A 16,508-nucleotide genomic window follows, 5' to 3' on the forward strand; every position below is an offset into this window, starting at 1 on the left:
CTTTTTTGGTCAAGAAATGTGTTTCCAAAACTACAGAGGCATACGATCACGTTTTCTTTTTTGTGAGTGAAAATGTAGCTGCAGGATGGAAGGTATGGTCAGTGGCATTTGTCTTGCCAGTATTCTAAAGCAATTGTGTAAGTTTTTTTTTCCTTTTGCAACATTCATTACTCGAGTAATAGTTTCTGCGTCTTCTTAAATTTTAAATGAAGCATGTCTTCACATTAGGAAATATGGATTACAGGCAAAAGAAATCTCATTTCCGATGAACAGATAGGTTCTAAATTTTTATTATAGCTTCATATCATAACGAGAGCTCTTTGTATGTAAAGTAAAAAGTGCAAATGTAAATTAATCTTCGAAACTGGGATAAGACTCAGATTTTTAAGTTAGTTGTGTTTTGCAAAATTTGGCCCATATAATGAGCTGAAGATAAGTCTACGGTTTACGCTATACTTCCTTAAGTATAGATATCATAAATTTACTATCAAGCAACAAATCCGTTACGTATTTGACTGGCTGCATGGGTCAGGTCGTAAAGTAACTGCTCTGTGAGGCGGAGAGTCCATATTTGCACCATGCAGCACGAAGTTTATTTGACTTATTTCATATTCAAGTCAACGTTCAGCACGCGCTGTCTACAGTTCACATATAATATTATTCTCTATTATCCAACACGCATTGGTATTTTTTCTGTACAGGGTGGAAAGGAACAGTCGGGAGAGCTTGTTGGAGCGTTGCAGGGTAGGTTGTGCTGAGCAATACGTTCACAATTAATATCAGTTGTTCTCATACCGTGAGCGACAGCGCCGGAGACCGGTCTGCCTTTGGCTCGGGCTCCAACTGTACTATCGTCTTATGTCCAGTTTTTGTATAGCTTTCTTGTTCGGTTAAAACGAAGAACACGTTTTGCGACACGTTCTATAGCGAGCCGCTTAAATGTCCGCGCTCAATTGGCTAATTGGGTAACTACAGTTCTAACTAACTCGGAAACGATGCAACGTATCGAATTTTTTTCTTAACAGTTATTTCTCGTCAAAACCTACTCTGTAACACCCTCACAAGCATTTCAGACTGTTTCCGAAAATCATGTATACTGAATACATTTCTGGTCGTAAATAAGGGTGTGTTAAATCTCACATGAACAGTGACATTAACGAAATATTCCTGTTACATCGTATATACTTGACATACTACCAACCACTATCCGATATAATGTTCTATTGCTCTGACGACGGCAGACGGTTATTCAGCTTAGTTCACTGATATCGTGGTGTTGTCTTTCCGACGATCTGCATCTCCTCCCTTACGCTCATAGACTTTCCGATCAGGTGGCTTAAATCCATTCGCACTGTCCCAGCCACCAATGCTACACGACTCTATTTCTTTCTTTGACACTGAACAGAAACAGCTGGGCGAAGAAAGCGCGCCTAGCAGGGCGGCAACCCGCGACTCAGACCAGTTCGGCCACTGCACATGGGAACGCAGGCTGCGGTGTTGAAACTCTGCACTCACTAGGAAGTTACCCTATTACCCGAGGAGGTACTACACTATCGGGTAGCAACTATTTGCAACATTGGCCACTAAAATCGTAAAACCAACAAGGCGGCATGCGAGAAAAGTCAAACTATGACATGAATTGTGCTGCGTGCTTAGCTATGCAAATGATTAGCTTTTCAGCGCAATTGCAAAGATTAGTTTGTGAAAAGATCGTGTTTAGCCTCATCTAAAAACGAGAAACTTCTAGGAGTAAGATATTGTAGTGCCAGTGTTATTCCGAATTACAATACAGTGTTCCTTCGGACATGCATGCAAGTCTGAAGGAACATCTCGTTTTTACAAGAAGCATGCATATACGAACGACATGGCATCGTAATTCGGAATAACACAGGCGCTGCAATATCGTATGTTCTTCCAGTCCAGCTTAACGGCCAAATATTTGGCACCAATCAGGCCGTTTTAGAAGTTATGAAATCGGTGGTATTAATGTAATCCTGGAGCTCTCGTAGTTCTGCCTAAATATGAGCCCTGTTCCTCTCTGGTCTTATGTCGTCTTCTTAGCAAAGCCATTAGGTTTTTTTTTACTCAAATAGGATACTTGCCAGTTTGTCGCTTTAAATGATGACGCATTTTACACATTTCAATGTAGCTATAAAAAAAAGGGGGGGGGGGAGTTTACCCACATAACGTCCGTCTTCCAAGTTGGTGTGTATTTTTTAAGCCTAATAATTTTACTTGGATTTTATAAAAAAAGTTTTCTTGCTAGACGTTCTAGCTCCGAATGACGCAGTATTGAGTGTTATATGGGCGGCCTCTTTATTTGAAATTACGGACCTGTGTTTTTAATGTTCTCGTTCTAGTGGTATATGATACGAAAAATCTGTTAATGTACTGCATCTGTGTGTTGTGTTATACACCTTGTTTTCTCATTTTAAATTTACCGCCTTCATTTATATTTTACTTCGTCAAAATTTTAGGATAAGTTAAGCACAGGTGTTACCCGTAGTAATTCCATCTTATCAATGTTTTATGTGCATTACATTTATAAAGTTTTAGTGGGTATGTATATCCAGTTTACGATCTCTCATTTTTATCACTGCTGCGTCGCAGCGCCACCTCTTGAGGTGATTCTGTATTAGGCTTCAGTACTGCCACACGACGCTGCGGCGCATTATGCTTGCTACCTGAGCCCCCATCTTACTGTTACTCGCTCCTGTGAACGGAAACGCGTTATGCAGATCTTGGTGCCTCTTGCGTCCATCTAGAAAAGGTAATGATTTTACTATTTTATATTTCTAGTTTTTACTGAGTTTAACGAAGGCGATGTTGGCCTGATATATTCGACGATGCCCTTTGGCTACTCTGCCAAAAGGATTCTTAAGAAATACCAAATTAAGGTATTTGCTCTTTCAATAGGTGATCTGCTTATATTTGCAATAGGTGATCTGTTTATACATGCTTATAGGTTATCCAAGTCTGCATAACGCGATCGCGATTTTTAAATAGATGTATTTGTTCTCTGTTTTCTATTTAGATAACCTGAAGATGCCTAAAAAAGGCGAAACGCGTCGTTGAAAAATAAAAAAAAATAAAATTGCAACCAAGACTGTTTTTAACCAATAATATCGTACGTACACGCCGACAAGCGAATTTCAAGTAAAATACCTAACCTGAACGGGAATATACGTAATGCATGTATGAGTACTGGTTGGAGACACATAGCTCACGACATATGGAAGTTTGAGCGAGGCTGTGAGTTGTGCTAGGATAGCCAAGTGGTATGACGACCGCTCGCGATAAGCGGGAAATACGGGTTCGAATCCCGCTATGGCACAAATTTTCATTGTCGTCATTCCATTATACAGCTGATGATTGTCCACATTCGCAATTGCGAATTTATTTCATGTCTAGGAGTATGTGTCGGAAGTCGACATCGCCAGGATCGTAGCCTACCCAAACTACTTTATCGTGCCGTGCTGTTGCTGCTCGCCTCATTCGGGATCTATATCCACAACTACGTACATACTCCGAAAGCCAACGTCTGGTGCATGGCGGGGGGTACCTTGTACCATTACTAGTCATTTACTTTCCTGTTACACTCGCAACTAGAGCCGGATTTCGCCGCCCCTATCTGAACAGATACGTTCGTTTTGTGTTCCACATTGAATTCTGCTGTTGTTTCACGCAGTGTTGCTTGTCTGTTAGCACTGACAACTCTACGCAATCTTCTCTGCTCTTAGTTGTTAAGTGAAGGCCTTCGCCATTGCATTCCGCGTCGTGAGAGGTAATGCCTGAAATTTGGTATTCTCGGCACACTCTTGACACTGTGGATCTCTGCATATTACATTCCTTAAAGGTTTCCGAAATGAAGTGTCCGATGCGTCTAGCTTTACCTACCATTCCGTGTTCAGTATCTATTAATTCCCGTCGTGTGGTCACACTCACGTCGGAAATCGTTTCACCTGAATCACCTGAGTACAAATAACATCTCCGCCTATGAACTGCCCTTTTATACCTCGTGTACGAGATACTACCACCATCTGTGTATGTGCACAAGGCTATCCCATGACTTTCGCCACCTCGGTGCATATCATTCTTTCAAAAACCACAAGCGAGTTTTTCATATTCTATCACTCGCTGAGCGCCAATTATTAGTCCTACAGAAAAAAGAACAGGATCTATCTATAGTAAATTTAAAGTAGATAAATTTTATACTGGGATACGATTTTACTGAATGACACGGTTTTCGAATTATTCAAATGCACCTCTACCCCCACACTCATCCCTCACCAGTCAAGATTTCTAGTGTGTTGTTGTGGCACTGCCTCCTACCACTGTACAAAAATTTCCTACTACACGAATCATTCCCGATATTCTACCTTCCTTTGGTCTCTGTTGATTGGCCTATTGTGTCATCAGCACAGTCGGCTATTCCGTTAACATTATGAATTTAAGCGTGCCCCTGACGGCAATAAAAAAGAAAACGACTTTTGTAAATGCTACGCTAGGACTAATTGCGTTGACAATTCGGTTCAGGGTTAACCCTTACAAGCACAGTAGTTTCGCAGCCAGGAGGCCTGACGAATCTAACGATGTAATTGTTTATTATAAGCTGTTAAAATTCACAGAAGTGTTATGTATTATTTACACAAACGTCAACTTTATAATTTTTAATTGCTCGACTAAGTCGGTGGCGTAATAAGACCAGTCAAAGAAGACCAAAAATGGTCGAATGTGGGAAACAATTCGTGCAGTCCTAAATTTTATAGAGTGCTAAGAGGGAGTGCTACGAACAACATATTAGAAATCTGACTACTGACGGATAACTGTGAGAGTGGAGGTGCCTTCGAAAGTCACGTTTGTAAGTTTTTCTTAAATAACTCGAAAACTGAAGCCTCTAGCGAAAACTTATACCGATACAAAATTTAACTACATACATTTCCTACAAAAAGCTCCTGTTCATTTTTTCTGTAGGACTAATAGTTTGCGCGTAGCGTTCGAGAGAATATTAAAATCTCGCGCGTGATTTTTGAAGGCTATATATAACATTGCGGGTTGCATAAAACGACATCGGTAGGGCAACTGAATCACTCTGTATGAGCACGACTAAAATTTTCAAACTCTGTTTTCTCGAAAACAGTTGAGAGATGCATTTACGTATGATGAAGTCCTAGTCGTACATACACACCCTATCTTTATGAATAAAATTGGCGAAGGGAGATTCAGTTCGATCCCACTGTTAGTTGGTCTCTATGACCACCTGGTTTAATTCCATGGTCGCTCTAAGAGGTGGCAGTCCTGTGAATGAAATTTCGCATCTACAAATTTAATGTTGTATTCTTGTTACTACGTTGTAAAGACATAAGCTTAAACACCTTTCCTGCTCTCCTTACCCCAGAAAAAATCTGAGAGGCAACAGGAATCTAACCTGGCTCCTTGTGAATCCAAAGCAGTGACGCTAACCTTTGCAAGGCTAATTTTTTTTAAATTTCTTATAAACAGGAAGTGTCGGAAGTTTATTCCATACTTTTCACAAGGAGAGCCACATTTAAAAAAATTACAAAATGCCTTAAAAGGCAGAAAATTGCAACAAAATAATCAGGTATACACTCCTGAAATAAATTAAAATTACTGACTTGCAGCATTATGCCAAATAAAAGAGCATCTGAATCTCCAACTCTCTAACAGAAGAGGGCCAGCCGGCTTCTCAGAATTCACAGTCCGTAAGGATTAGTTGGTGTATCCAATCAAAACTAACTACACAACAAAACTTCTCACAACTGCTACACTCCAACTGTTGGAAGGCTTCATGAATACTCTTCTTAAAAAAATTGACATAATGTGTTTCATATCTCGTTCAGTGCTGTATCTTCTCGTGTTGTTCGTGTAAGTACATTCAGAATTGCAACATTTCCACTCCATTTTCGTCACATGTGCGACTCACCGCCATCCCTACGATCCGAGTGATCGCATTGGTTTTTTGTCGGGGAAGTATGTCACATATTGGAAACAAAAACAAACGTTACCTCTGGGTAACGAATTACCGTCTGTGAGATCTCTGTGTAAATCTTGCGGTTAAGAAAGACTATAATACGACGTGTCAGAGTCCTCACTTCCATCGCCTTTCCATACACTAAACGGTGTTCATTCGTGTTCATCAGCCCGCAATATGTGCAAAGGAGCGGATTAGCCATGTTTATGACGCGCAGTATGGTTCGTGTGACGCACTTGTGACACAACGAGGATCGAGCCGCCGAGTTCAATACTATAATACGACGTGTCAGAGTCCTCACTTCCATCGCCTTTCCATACACTAAACGGTGTTCATTCGTGTTCATCAGCCCGCAATATGTGCAAAGGAGCGGATTAGCCATGTTTATGACGCGCAGTATGGTTCGTGTGACGCACTTGTGACACAACGAGGATCGAGCCGCCGAGTTCAAGAACGGAGGGCTCACAGAATGAGAGAGAGTGGGCCAGGCTCTCATCGTATATCGCTGTTCCATCACGTTCCTCTCATTAAGAGACAATAAATAGTTCGCACTGTCGGGTTTCCGGGCGACGGAAGCTAAAGTTGAACGTAGCTATAGTCTACAAGAAACGGTGTAATGTGAACAAGTATTCGACGACATGTTGCCTATTAGGACAGGTGGCACATACGAACATGGCATTAGTTCGTCAATCAGTGCCGATGTTATTGTATGCGTCCAACGGCGCCATATTCAGAGCATCGGCCGCGTGGAAAGGGATGGAGACTTAAGGTGGACGTTTATAAGGCCAAGGCCACCGTTCCACATGTCGAAGGTTAGTGGTATAACGAATCTTGAGTATCAGCCCATGGCTGACAAAATATTTCAAGGCCGTCAGAGGCGATCCGCAGTTCTCATCGGCAGTGGAAATATGTATGCAATATGTGGCAACCGCGACTCCAGATATACCGGGTGATCAAAAAGTCAGTATAAATTTGAAAACTGAATAAATCACGGAATAATGTAGATAGAGAGATACAAATTGACACACATGTTTGGAATGCCATGGGGTTTTATTAGAACCGAGAAATACAAAAGTTCAAACAATGTCCGACAGATGGCGCTTCATCTGATCAGAATAGCAATAATTAGTATAACAAAGTAAGACAAAGCAAAGATGATATTCTTTACAGGAAATGCTCAATATGTCCACCATCATTCCTCAACAATAGCTGTGGTCGAGGAATAATGTTGTGAACAGCACTGTAAAGCATGTCCGGAGTTATGGCGAGGCATTGGCGCCGGATGTTGTCTTTCAGCATCACTACAGATGTCGGTCGATCACGATACACTTGCGACTTCAGGTAACCCCAAAGCCAATAATCTCACGGACTGGGGATCTGGGAGGCGAAGCATGACGAAAGTGGCGGCTGAGCACACGATCATCACCAAATGACGCACGCAAGAGATCTTTCACGCGTCTAGCAATATGGGGTGGAGCGCCATCCTGCATAAGCATCGTACGTTCCAGCAGGTGTTTATCAGCCAGGCTGGGGATGATGCGATTCTGTAACATATCGGCGTACCCTTCAACCGTCACGGTAGCAGTTACGTTTTGCTGTCCAGCGCCATTGTCGGACATTTTGTGAATTTTTTTTTTGTTCTAATAAAAGTCCATGTCATTCCAAGCATGTGTGTCGATTTGTACCTCTCTATCTACATTATTCCGTGGTTCATTGAGTTTTCAAGTTTGTACTGACTTTTTGATCACCCGGTACATTGAAGAGCCAATGAAACTGATACATCTGCCTAATACCGTGTAAGGCCCCATCGAGCACGCAGAAGTGCCGCAACATGACGTGGCATGGGCTTGACTAACGTCTGAAATAGTGCTGGAGACAATTGGCACCATGGATCCTGCAGGACTGTCCATAAATCCAGAAGTGTATGAGGGAGTTGAGATATTTTCTGAACAGCACGTTGCAAGGCATCCCAGATTTGCTCAATAATGTTCATGCCTGGGGAGTTTGGTGGTAATCGGAGTGTTTAAACTCAAAAGAGTGTTCCTGGAGCCACTCTGTAGAAATTCTGAACGTGTGGGGTGTCGCATTGTCCTGCTGGAATTACCCGAGCCCATCGGAATGCACGATGGACGTGAATGGATGCAGGTGATCAGACAGGACGCTTACGACCGTGTCATCTGTTAGTCATATCTAGACGTATCGAGGGTCTCACGTCATTCCAACTGCACACGCCCCACGCCGTTACAGAGCCTTCGGCTCCGAAAGCCCATATCAATGATGTTACGTTGAATGGTTCGCACCCTGATACTTGTTGATGGGCCAGAATTGAAATCTGCAGCCATTTGCGGAAGGATTGCACATCTTTCTCGTTGAACGATTCTCTTGTCGTCGTTGCCCCCGCCCTTGTATGATCTTTTTCCGGCTGCAGCGTTTTACCGGATCCATGATATCCACGGTACACTCGTGAAATGGTCTTGCGGGAAAATCTCCACTTCATGGCTACCTCGGAGATGCTGTATCCCACCACTCGTGCGCCGACTACAACACGTTGTTCAAACTCACTTAATTCTTGATAACCTACCATTGCAGCAGCAATAACCGTTTTAACAAGTGCGCCAGACACTTGTAGTCTTATATAGGCGGGCCGAGCGCAGTGCCGTTTTCTGCCTGTTTACATATCTCTGTAACTGAATACGCATGCCTGTGCCAGTTTCTTTGGCGCTACAATGACATACTGCACGCGTTGCATCGTTTCCAGGACTTGCAAGGAATTATGTCGCACCCTAAAGCGAATCATACGGAGTCATTCGGCTGTTCTTCCAGGGTATTGCAGAACCGTGATTCATAGCTGATCACAATTCGACGCCATTCATTAGCAATCCAGGCTTCCTAGGCACTACACTACACTATCCGCAGCCATTATTATTATTGTTATACAAATGGCACACTAAGCATCGGATGGTAATTCCGTAGTCCAGCTGCTGCTGGTCTTCGACCAATGGTGTGGGACGACACAGAGTGTTGCGGGGAGGTCGTTGCTTGTTTTCGGATGACAGGCGCATATGTGAAGGGGGCATATGCTTGGTGCACAATATGGCTATCCTCCAAGGTGGTGGTCAGGCGTCCAACGTTGGGCCACTGTCACATCTGAATGCACCACAAATCGGTATATTCCACGATTCGACCAGGCCTGGTAACCCAACACTACTTAACACGATCAACACTAATGCACTCTGGTGGCCGTTCTATGTATCACAGAGAAATGAAACTGTAATCACTTAGATACCCGACGATAGTGTCTCACATTTTTGGCAGGGTATTTTAATACCTATGGAATACACGAGTTGTAAATATATTACAGTAGAGACATAGCTGTTTTACTTTTGCAAAAAGAGATTGTGAAGGGTGATATTGTGTGAACACGAATTATTTTATGGTAATTGAGAAAGAGGTTTTTTCCACTCATCTAGTGATGTTACTTAGCGAGCATGGAACCCTTTGACCTATGGCGAGCACGTATCAGCGACGTAAGTGGAAGGAAGGACGCTCAGAATGCGGTTGGCTCATTCCGTGAAGTGGAAGGCAGGCAACACGCGCGGCGGCTGCAGGCGGCAAAGGAGAAACGAGTACAGACGCGGCGCGCGTGGGTTTCACTTTCCGTAGCACGCGTCTAACAGCCAGGCTAACAAAACACTGTCGCTGCCTCGCGCCACGGGGCTTCCCCGACCCATTTCGCCGCCCTTCGACGCGCTCAGCCGACGCAGTGTTTTTCGTGGGTACTCACAACTGTCTTTTTAGAGTACTCGCATCTTGAGATCAGCTCGGAAATAACTACTTGAGGTCTTGTGAAACAAAGATTAAACACAGCAGTCTGCGCGGCACAGGAAGGACGTGTTATGTTGTTTGACACTTGAAACGCCAAAGTGTTGGTTCCGTGACGTTGGATAATTAGGACTGTAAAGTATTTTGTTTTGGAACACAGTCTATTTTCACACTAGCTTTCCTGTCAGCTGTGTTTTTTGTTTATTTACAACAGCTTTCGAAGATACTTATAGTATCATCTTCAAGTACTCACAGGTACAGAAATGAAGCTGACCTGCAAGCCAATTTTTAAAATGTGTGACTTATCCCGTCATGTCAATAAGTTTTGGGACTGGCTTAATTAAACGTAGAGAAAGTTAAGGCTCTGGTTTTAATGCTGTGTCCTAAATAGCCCCCCCCCCCCCCCCTCACACACACACACACACTTGATCACAACGCACACAAAGTTCATAAAAGCATGTGAAACTGCCAGAGAAGTCCTTCTTTGTGGTGTGGTACAACTCGTGCTTCACATTGGCTCGAATGTCGGTTATATCGTCAGAGCGATTTTCTGCAGTGTTTCGGTTTGTGGTAGGTTCGCACTGATAAGAACTGCTCTCGAAACTTGTGAAGTTGTTTCCAACAATAATTGCACGCATTTTGCATTTCAGTCGAGTCGCGGCAGGCGTCCGCTTGTTGCTTTTGCTCGGGGTCAAGGAGTGCGGGACAAGCAATGCACACTCTTTTCCCTTCTTCAAAACATTCTGCCGAATGTCTTGAAGATTTGATTTCGAAACGCTGCTCGGTTTGGATTTGTGACACAACAACTTTGACACACTACAGGGTATGTACACTACTTAACACTGTGCCTGCTCACAACAGTCTGGTTGAATGCGCATCTGTTGTTTATAGTTGTTAGTTCAAACTGCCACCGAAGATACTGCGCTGACGTCGCTTATACTCCAGGAAAAAAATCAAACTTGGAAACTCTTTAACGGACGACGTAATCGCGATTAAGACCAGTGATCCAGGAAGATAGGGTTTATTTAATTTCAGTCTATGGTAGTAAGAACTGTCGTCAGACTATAGATTTCGGTCGGTTATGACCCTCCTCAGATCTGATTAAAACAGACGAAACCTCGTACCAGCCTAAGATAATTATAGCAAAGTGGTATCTTCAGTCGATCTCAATCCAAATTAGTTTCGCATCTTTGAACAGATATAATAATATAGAGCCAAATAGTCAACAATACCAGACCACTGTGTCCACTGCGCTACTGTTACATCAAACTTACTGCCAGACAGTAGCGCTCAAGCTTTCTTTCGGTATATCTATGAACGGTAGAAGCGTTCACATAACGTTTCTCTCGGTACTGTGGCCTTATTGGCACTATAATATTATATCTGTTCGATGACGCCAAGTTAATTTTTTCTATATCTATTGAAGATTCCACTTTCGCTTGATTATACTAGGATAATACAAGGATTCGTCTTTTTTAATCAGATCTGAAGATCGTCATTATGTGCTGAAACTGATAGGCTGGTGACAATCTTTTATTATGGACTGGAATTAAAGAAAAAAATACTGCAAGTATTTCTTGTTGATGTACCACTGTATCCATTAATGTGGTAAATCTAAGACTGAAAACTAGCGCCTAAGTGCCGAAGACGAAGCCACAAAATGCATCGAAATCGATTGCAAAGAAAGTAAATAGCAAGCTGTGTGGAGAATTGAAGAGTGGAAACATCAAACGTTCTGAGTGCGAAACCTCATACTTGTAAGAGACTCAATTTATCTCTTTTTCCTCAAAACTTATTTGTATCCAAAAACCCGAGAAGATCTTCTGATACTATAAAATTATGCAAAAAATGAGACAAATTAGAAAATGAATCATACATTAAGAACGTTGTAGGTGCCGTATTAAGGAACTAACTGGTTCTAAGAACCAACAAGAAAGTTACTGATTCAGTTGCTGTTGATACTGAGGCTCCACGTTTCATTCACAATAATACAAGTGCACAAACACAGAAATAATCCTTTAATTATCAGAATTGTAGTTAGAAAAAAACCGTTGCTGATATCTTTCGTTTTCTTACAAAAGAATGAAATTAAATTCAAGAAAACATTTACCACTGTTGACTTCAGTTTCTTACATAACTCCATTCTTGTGATCAGATGTTGCAACGTTTACAAGTGCCAAATCTGTTAACGAATACATGGCTTTTCATAACATTTTACAGTATTTTTGTTTCTTCACTTCTCAAACATTTATTACTATTTTTGAAACCCAAATTATCTCCTTGTATTACAAAGATGTTTTATTGATACAAGCAAAACTTATATGCACCCCGTTTACCATACAAACTGTGCATCTGCTAAATGGCGGAGACGTTGACACATGGCACTACTTAGCAGATCTGTTAATGAATATTTGAAGCATTTTTTTCCATAATTTGACACTTGGAGCAAGTTTAGGGGCGTGCAACAGAGTACCGAGAACATAGCAGCAATGAAACCGTGTTTTCTGGAAAAATGACACATGGAACGTTTTCCATTACCTCTCTTCAATCAGAAAGATAATAGTCTGTGAACTCCGAAACAAAATTGTGTTTTAAGTTGAATTCCAAGCTTCTGCCCAGTGTCCTATTGTATGCAGAAGAAACGTACGGACTGAAAAATGACGATCCGTGGATCACATGGGGATGTTATAGTGTGCAGTCCCGTCGGTGTTGTTGGAGAGGATTGGGCAATCTGCTGGACCGGGATTTACACTGTGCCGTTCTCTCTGTTCACATCAGTCCGCACAGTCACACGGCACATCATGTAGTTTGTGTTCTAACACCCCCGCGAATCCGTGGTTCTTGTTAGAGACGGACTGCTGCCTCCGACTTTACAAAGAAGCATCCTTGTCGATAAAGCTCCTCGGCATTCGCCGGAAGCGATTTAAGCGGAAAACCAGTATCAGAACTGGAGGTCGAAGGAAGGAAGATTGCAGTTTAACGTCCCGTAGATGCCAGTGACATTAGGGACGGAGCAAAACGGCTCTGAGCACTATGGGACTTAACTTCTGAGGTCATCAGTTCCCTAGAACTTAGAACTACTTAAACCTAACTAACCTAAGGACATTACACACATCCATGCCCGAGGCAGGATTCCAACCTGCCACCGTAGCGGACGCGCGGTTCCAGACTGTAGCGCCTAGAACCGCTCGGCCACTCCGGCCGGCAGGGACGGAGCACACGCTCGGAACAGGGAAGAGTAAAGAATGAACTCGGTTGTGCTCGTGCTTTAAGTGATTTAGGGAAAACCACAGACAATCTAAATCTGTATGACGCGACGGGGATTGGAACAGTCGTCCTTCCGATTGCGACTCCATTGTTTTAACCGAATGGATTGCAATGAGCTGGATCCTTGAACTTCTGCAGTATAAACGCTACCTGCTCTCCATGAAGATGTGCCCCGATACAGACATTTTCTGGGTACTTCCTTAATAGTTTCGATCACTGTCCAGAACACAAGAGTTAAGGGCTGCATTTTGCTCTATTCCTTTTCCAGTATATGCTTAACACTTTCCTTGATGTTTCATTATTGATTACGATGAAACTCCTTTAAGATACAATAAAATACGTAGCATACGCTCCTTTAACGATTAATCGTACAGTGTAAAAGTGATCGAAGAAATTGTTGGTTAATGTTCAACACGCGTCTCGCTTCGAGACACTTGGTGTACACTAGCTACTTAACATTAAAAGTGACTGAAGACATTGGACTGTTACAAGTAATATGAGCTTCAGTCAGTTTCTCTCGGTTCATTAAAACGGAAACTGATCACATTGTGATAGAACGTCAGGCTTCAGTATCACACACATTATCGTTACACAAGGCTCCATTGGAACATAGTAAATTACTTTCATATGTTGTCTATTCCTACGTTAACGGATGCTGTAGTGCTGTTGTATATGTATAACAGGCTTATTCAAGAACCTACCGTGTAGATGGACACGTTCATTGAGATGATGTTACACGTAGTAATATAACTTTGTTCTTGATGGCAACAGAGATATTCGGTTTTGTCGTCTAAAGCTGCAACCAAAGCAAATGACTCATTTACCGACAAAATGCCGTGCAGTTAACTCTACTTAAACGAAGCAGCGTCTGAAGCGAAGCGGACACCGCACTAGACTTCCACTACCGTGTCTGAATTTCGCCCCCTGCTCAAACAGACACAACATTTCGGACACGCTGTACGCAATGCTCTCAGTTTCTGAGCATATTTACTTTTATTTCATAAACTTCAATCCATTCATCAACCGTATAATACTTGGCGCCTGTTTCGTAATCTACGTAATTAGGGAATTATATTGTCAATAAATCGAAGTAACATCCAAGTTACACAACCAGTTTTCGCTCGTTCTCGGCAATGCTATTCCGCCTGTATTCTTGGCGACCCTTCGTGTGCCATGGTATTATTGTTTAAAAACAGGAATTTTCCATCGCGTTTATGTTTACTGGTCTAAAACGCAGCGGTACTCATAAAAGGATTTATACAAATTTCTGAAGTGTATTTTGCCATCGATGTTTCGGCCACAACTAGAAGGCTCTTCGTCGGAAACAGTTTCACTTTTTACAATGTTATTGTTGATAACAAGCAAGAGAAATGAAGGGTGTTTTCCTAAGTCTGTCACATTGCTTCTGTGTCTCCTTACATATCGTTGCGATAGAGGTCGGACTGTTCTGTAACGTCAGAGGTGAAGACGGTGTTAGCATCTGAAACATAGTGGAGGTAAGAAGATGTAAACAAAGGCTATCGACAATGATAGGAATAAGAATAGAACAGAATGTATCGTCTTGCTCCCGTTTATTTTCTCAAGTATCACACACCTTTTCGCGTCTGAGCATATAGCAACAAAAGAATCACATTTAGAAGGGCATGAGATCGCGTCAAGTTTATGTGCACAAGCACATACCACAGACTAGTTTGTTTGAGTCTGACGCCAGCATACGCCAAAATTACAACGTATATAAAAGCGATTATGATGGAAAATGTTATTTGTTAGTGTCATTCTAAAATTAAGTAATTTTTTGGGCATGTTTTCTGTTTCGGTATCACGGACACATGATCTCTGATGGTTCATTACACAGTAATAATGTGATTTATTCAGCGTGTTATCTCTATTATGTTTATGTTGGTGAAAATACCTTCTTAACTGTAAAGAAACCAGTAACATGCAATTACCAAATCGTTCAATACAAAACACAAAGAAGTGCAACAACCTTCAGACGAAGCATGTACACTGTGAAGAGGTTGGCGTCGTTGCGGGAACAGTTCAATATAGCAACGTTGTGAAAATCTTCCATTGAATTCAGTGAACCCACGCACCAGAGACGTATGGGTCAACCCCTCATCAGTAAATCTATCTATACCGGTGTGTATTAGGGTTAACGTAGAACTGTCAAACGATCGAAAGAGAGAGAGAGAGAGAGAGAAAGAGAGAGAGAGAGAAGCGGTCAGTACTGAATGTAAGCTTGAGGGCGAAGAGGAAATGACGTTCCTGTTGTGAGCAGCAATTTCTCTGAATGGACGAAACAAATTTGTTTCCAAACAAAAGTCACACAGTATACCGGCGACAGTTGCAGTGTTATGCTGACGTTTTCAAAGCAATACCGATACAAAGATAAATTGGGGTGACAAATCGAATGAGCTACAACTAGTCTGTAGCTAGCCAGCGGAGGCCACAGGTTCCTTAGACAAAAATACTTAGCAATTACCCCTGAACAGTCTCCGAAATGTCGGTGTTCGGTGCATCCGGTAAAATATAACGCGACACAAACGAAGCCGATATATCGTTTTGCTACACAGTTACCCCTCTCGTGCTCACACCATTGTCGGGACATTTTCGCAACATCTTGATAGTCCTGTCGACGGTGCACAGCCTCGTGGTTTCGAGTTGACGTAATCGCAGGAGCAGTCGTCTGTCTGAGACGCCGGGGGCGGCGCGCCGCTGCGACGCGACGGTTCGCGCGACGCGGACTCACCTGTGCAGCTGCCGGCCGGAGAGAAAGGTCCAGGCGCTCGGGATGAGCGCACGTGAGGACGAGTCCGACTAACGAAACATGAATGCCGGCCCAAAATATGCAGTGAAAGTATTTATACGGAGACGCGTGGCCAGACAATGGGATGAGACGGCGGTGGTGCGTGGTGGAGGGGGGCGGGAGCGCGTCTGCCGTGGTGGGGCCGCGCCGCGCCAATGAGGCACAGCCTCCCGCGTCTCGAGTCTGCACGTCTCTGCCGGGGCATGGATGCGCGGCCGACCTCGGCAGGCAGAGGCTGCTGGCGCTGCCGGGGCGCGCTGGACCCTGGCACGGCCTCTTATCCTGAATCTGACGTGCGGGTCCTGCCGGGGGTGATATTGTAACGACCCACGAATTAAAAGGTTAAAACTCAGAATCACTTGTACAGCACTGTGACATTCAAACTAAACAACGGGTTGTATAAAATCCTCTAGAAATTCAGACCACGTCAAATTTAACTCGAGCCTTCGGAGAATATCGTCATTTCCTTAGTCCAGAGATGGCAGCCACCTTTCTCTTTTTCCTGGCTTTCATCCTGTGTCTTCACGAGGTCAGCATTTTAATTTGTGAATTTGACGGTGGTAGTGGTAGAGGGCTACACGCCAGGGTAGCCGAGCGCGCTAAAGTGTTGCTTCCTGGACT

The 16,508-nt window shown here is 43.0% G+C and overlaps 1 protein-coding gene across 1 annotated transcript in view; it reads right to left on the bottom strand.

Moving 5' to 3' along the window:
- LOC126412241 (mucin-2) overlaps positions 1-15,902 on the bottom strand; it is a 245,101-nt gene extending 229,199 nt beyond the window's left edge. Inside the window, exon 1 of the mRNA XM_050081733.1 lies at positions 15,831-15,902. The gene's annotated coding sequence lies outside the window, so the exon portion shown is untranslated. The remainder of the gene's footprint in view (positions 1-15,830) is intronic.
- Between the last annotated feature and the right edge of the window lie 606 nt (positions 15,903-16,508).

Source organism: Schistocerca serialis, chromosome 7 (genome assembly GCF_023864345.2).
Source record: "Schistocerca serialis cubense isolate TAMUIC-IGC-003099 chromosome 7, iqSchSeri2.2, whole genome shotgun sequence".
Lineage (NCBI taxonomy): Eukaryota > Metazoa > Arthropoda > Insecta > Orthoptera > Acrididae > Schistocerca > Schistocerca serialis.